The sequence below is a fragment of the Euprymna scolopes genome, chromosome 13, assembly GCF_053919585.1.
Source record: "Euprymna scolopes isolate OS-2025 chromosome 13, ASM5391958v1, whole genome shotgun sequence".
In the NCBI taxonomy this organism is placed as follows: domain Eukaryota; kingdom Metazoa; phylum Mollusca; class Cephalopoda; order Sepiida; family Sepiolidae; genus Euprymna; species Euprymna scolopes.
The window spans coordinates 132,971,905-132,977,769 of NC_136494.1; the positions used below are offsets into that span (position 1 = coordinate 132,971,905).

General features: G+C 32.5%; 1 pseudogene; it reads right to left on the minus strand.

Annotated features, from left to right (window-relative positions):
- Positions 1 to 4,720: 4,720 nt before the first annotated feature.
- Positions 4,721 to 4,858, minus strand: LOC145292589 (U2 spliceosomal RNA; annotated as a pseudogene).
- Between the last annotated feature and the right edge of the window lie 1,007 nt (positions 4,859 to 5,865).

The window sequence follows — 5,865 nt, forward strand, 5'->3', positions numbered from 1 at the left end:
GCAATGCCGATTCAGGAGAGGTGTGCTTGAAGATTGTGCAACCATTGCTTCATAATTACACAAGTAGCTATCATTACATAGGGTATCCATTGTCTTTTGAGACTGAGCAGAGGCTTCCACTTTCATTAATATTATAGTTATTATAATTCATCATGATCTATTATTTGATAATTTATTATTATTATTATTATTATTATTATTATTATTATTATTATTATTATTATTATTATTATCAACAGGTACGCGTTTGCTAAAGTAGATGTGGCAGTAGTAATATAAGCAATGTTGATAATAATAGTTTTTTTTTATTCTGTAACCAACACGATGTCAAAATTCTGAAAGATATATTATATTTGCGCAATGTCCTTTACTGAATATTGTAATACATTTAATATATGCTCATTCTCTGTGCATGTTTATGTGCGTCTGTAATTATTGTGCCTTTGTAAAGCTGTAAGAATCAAGACAAACACTGTGATATATTTAACAAAAATGCATTAGTAAAACTATGTTACAGCACTACGCGTTATGATTCTTGAGGTTGTAACTGCTATGAATCGCTGTTATTTAGTTCGTTCCCACCACAAAAAAAGATGTGACAGAGGTTCGGCGCTGGAGGATGTCAGATGTGAGGTTTTTAAGTATGCGCATTCATTTCTTATAAAAGTTGCCTTGGCAGCCTTAGAGGATGGATATAATTATATTTATTGCCTCTAATTGAGTCCACTATTCTTCAAATGGTCATGTCTCGTCTGTGTACATATTCTTAACAATGCAATTAAAAATAAATATTTACATCAATGGCAAGCAACTTTTTCCGTTTAAGATTTTATGGACAATTCGGAGGTCATAACGATTTTATATTCAAGTGTAGTAGATTGGAACTCGGCGATGACAGAATGTCAGATACGTAGCTAGTAGTTACGCAGTTTTCATAGCTAGGCTAGTTAAATACAAATATGAATCTTTTAGCAATAACATAATGGTAAATTTGGTAAATATTTCAATAAAAAAAATTAGATAATGGGAAATATTTACAATTACAAATAGTTAAAATATCGATCAAAATGGTCAGAATTATTTTTTTAAAAAATTGTATAGACTAACAAAAATTGCATTGGAGGGAGTTGGCAGTTACCGGCGAGATTCGCTCGGGAAGGTACGTCACTTTATTTCCTGTGAGCTTGTTTATATCGAAATCTATTAGATTGACTCCGAACTGTCTATTTGAATGTATTAAATACCCCCCCATACACACTCACGCAATGAAAATGAATTTTGTATTTCATACATACATTTAAAAGACACGCATCTGACAAAAGGACAAAACCGGTGTTTATACATACATCCAGGATACATGATTTATGTTTGTATATATACACTACTAGACGACAAATAGCAGTTTGTATATTGTACATATGTGTTTTATTCGGATACACAAAAAACATGTAACATACGTAGTTTATGTACTTTTTTAGTTTTTATACATTAAAAAAACAGTGGCGTTCAAATATATGTATTTTTTTACACAGTGATCACCACTTATCAAGGCCCGGAAGCCACTCAGGGATAAGGGTTATTGCAAGTACATTACGTTAGTGTGGAGATTTGATGAAGTGTTTACTTAAGGGGGCGGTTCATTAGGAATTTGTTAACATTGGACTTGAACACATCCAAGTTGTATTCCGGTGGGAAGCAGGCAGACGGAACAGAGTTCAACAGGCGTGCAGTTCTAAGAAAGAAGCTTTGTTCATGGAATCCACGTTTTGATCTAGGCACAGATATAGAGTGGGGGATCTCTACTATAATATGAATGTCACTTTGCGTGTGTGTGAGCTCCTTCCTCCTAGGTTCAAAAACGCCTGAGCCTATTTTTTCCAAATTTCACACAAAGCTAATTTATATGTCTGGCAGTGTTCTTAGATATGTATTGTACAGAAATTCAACCGATAAGTTTAAAAAATCGAAAAAATCCTATCTTAAAAATTGTCTTATAAATAAAAACAACATTTTACAGGGAAATGTTTTACGTTACACTCTTGGTCGGTGTAACGTAAAATATTCCCCTGTAAAATTTCTTCTTTTAGAAAGACTATGTTTAAGATCGTCAAGCCCAATTATCAGCTGACGGGATATTGTAAACAAACACAGACGGAATTTGATGAATGACATTTTCATTATTATTTTTAATTTTTTTACGAATTAGTCTACTGGTCCGATTATTCTTTGTAATACCCAATAATCAATAGAGGATTGATGTTGTAATAGTACATAGACAATCTGAACAAATTCGAATATTATGTTTAAGCGTATTGTACGACGTGGTAACATCGAGCGGTCAGGTAGTATATATATATATATATATATATATATATATATATATATATATATATTTAAAGGGGATTGAAACAGCAGTCTAAGGAGCGGAGTGTATTTTAATGTGATACTAAAATCACTAATGTAATTAAAATACAAGAAAAAACAGTGCTCGTTGTAATGCAGATATATAATAAACTCAATAGGCATATATCTTAGTGGTATTTTAATATTTAGTAAGATGATTGATACTTTATGATTAAAATTAAAAATCTGTTTCATAAGAAGGAACACAACAAAGTCAATAAATTGTACGATCGTTTCAGAAACGATGTTTTTATTGAGATAGACATTAAGTCATGGACAATAATTTTAACATATAGTTGTTTTAAACAAAGTCTCCTCATCAGCAAAAATATTGGGTGTTTTTTTTTTAAGATACCAAAAATAAACCTAGCATTTCTTCCAGATACATCTGTCTTTATTAAAATATGCTATGTTTATTATGGTGTCTTTAAAGAAAACCTCCCAATATTTTTGCTGATGAGGAGACTTTGTTTCCAAAAAACTATATGCTAAAATTTGTTTAGTAACTTTATATATATATATATATATATATATATATATATATATATATATATATATATAATTATATATATATATAGAGAGAGAGAGAGAGAGGGAGGGAGAGAGAGACGTATTATAGATATACATATATAATATACATATATATATATATAATTATCGAGTTTATGACATACTGACTTTATTTAAGTAATCATTTTGCACCAATCTTACAGCATAAGAAATTAAAGAATGCGTTAAAACAACTTCCATATACATCTGATATTGATCCGTTTGACGCTTTATTTGTTATAGTCTCTGGAGGAATATCAATTTGTCTGGTTTTGAAGGCGTTAAGATTACCATGACGTCTGTAAATACAGAGCTGAAACGAATTATTCTAGTAGACCATGACAGACTTCTAAAGAAGTTAATAAAAACGTATGGTAATAACATGGCAAGGAAAACCATGTAATTCTTAATTAGATACATTATTCATGGCAACAATCTTGCTACATATTAGATACACGTCTTACTGCTATCAAAATAATGAGAAACATATAGGTCATAAAATAGATCAAAGGTTATTGTTTAAATTTTAAAATGTTCGTTGGAATTTAGGCGGACTTTGTCTTAATACAAATGGTAGCGGTAATGAGTTCAGTAATAGCTAACATGATCACGATGATGGAGTAGAAATATTTTGACATTTTAAATTAAATTTTTGGTTCAGTTTTCTAAAGGTAATTTCAAATAAATTACTTTCTACTAATGAAAATTGATACGATTCAAGAATAATATTTTCAGAGACACGAATATGCCTTCATTGGAAATGACGAATGATGTATGTTGCAATTTAAACGAAGGACGGCCATTTTGATTTTATATTTACGTGATTATTAGCGAAGTAAGTTCTTAAAATACCGAACAACTATTGCAAAATGAGAAGACAAAAACAAATATTTTTTTCAGTTTTAATTGTCATGAGAACTTTTAAAAGACATTCAATTAACAAAAAACTCAACTGAATTGGAGTACCAAAAAATAATTGAACTCATTAAAGTGTTTACAGAATAATTGTGACAAAGTCCGTATAATTATTCCGGTGGAAGGCATATTTTTCTGGAATTCGAATGAAAATATATTATAAATTGGGAATCTGAAGAGAAGCTTTACATACATTTAAAAGGAGCCTTATATTTTTATATTATACTAGCAGAAGTATCCGTCGTTGACTGGGTTAAAAAATAGGCTACTTTTTTCTATTTCTATATTTTAGGGGCCAGGCGTATACACATACCCCACAACTTTAATGAAATACCACGATTCAAAATGTAGCCTACCCAATTTTGATCCTTGGTACCGATTCTACCATGGTATGTGGTCAGTTTTGTATTTTAGTCAACCATATAGGAGCATATTCGTGTATACACACATACATTCAGATTTATTATATAGATTATTTAAATATTGGTCACATTCTATTTCGGTCACTTAAATTGGTTTCAACAGTACTTACAAACAACTTATTTTTCTTAAACTATATTTTAGGACAAACGAGGCCGATAGCCATTAGTCGCGTGTTTTTGTGTCCTGAATGAATGCTTGAATGTAGGACTGGCATGAAATTCTTAAAGATAAACTAAAATGACCGAAAAATGGGCTGAAATGACTTAAATAAATAAAAAGTAAATGACTTAGAATGACTTTAATGAACTTAAGGGTGAATTGAATGACTTTATGAATGACTTGAATGCTTAAAAAATAACTGGAATCCTTCAAAAACAACTTCAATGATCTGGAGAATAACTTGAATGGCTTTGAGACTAACTGGTTTTAAAGTGGGTGATCATTCTACATTAAATTAATACAGAAAAGTGATCCCCTACTTTATATCACAAAGTTACAAACGTAAGTAGAGCATGTAGTAAGAACAGATGCTGCACTTTGATCTTGGCCAAAAGGCCAAGAAAAAGGTATGTATTTGCTTCCCCACCGAGCAAATAAGGCACAAAGCCGATTTGTAATGTGAGGAGTGTAGGGGAAATGGGGACCAACTCCCCGGGGAGTAGGGGAGCTGGATAGTGACAATTGGTATGAAGGGTTGCCCTTATATTGACCAAGGTCTTATATGTGGGGTTGGTATTTATTTGCTCCCCCACAGAGCAAATTAGGCACAAGGCCGATTTTTAATGTGAGAAGTGACGGGAAATGGGGACCAGCTCCCTGGGGAGTAGGGGAGCTGGATAGTGACAATTGGTATGAAGGGTTGCCCCTATATTGACAAGATCTTATATGTGGGGTTGCCCCCACATATGGTCTTTGCTTGCAGTATCTGCCGGAACAAATACTACACTTTGATCTTTTATATAGTTTATTTCCGTAATGAAAACATTTTTACAAATAAATAATGGGAAATTAAAAAAATATAAGCAAAAAATTAACATTTGTAAACAAACTTAGGCACAAGGCTCTACAAGAAATGGAATGGGGAGTGTTGCAGGGTCTTTGTTACTAAAGTGAAAATCGAGTCTTTGGCGACGTTACTCTTCGCTGGCAACATTTACCAGAATACCTCATTCACTATGTGGACTTTAAACTAACTAATCTTGGCCAAAAGGCTAAGAAAAGCTTAAAAAACTAAGAACAGCATCTGTTAACAACAGAACTTTGATCTTAACCAAAAAAGGACAAGCACAAAGTGTTACGGACAGACCGACAGATCGACCGACTGACAGACCGACCGACTTACAGACCGACCGACCGACCGACCGACCGACGGAGTGACTTATAGAGTCGCTGTCGCACGACTAAAAATTAAAATCCATTTTACGATATCCGGATAGAACCCATAATTTTATTATACCACACCTGTTCAAACTGAACACGTTTATCACAATAATCTTATGTGGATCTATATTAACAAAAATCTTGTTAAAGTTTGGGATTTATTTCAATTCTGTGGAGATCAGGCGCGAACGCAGG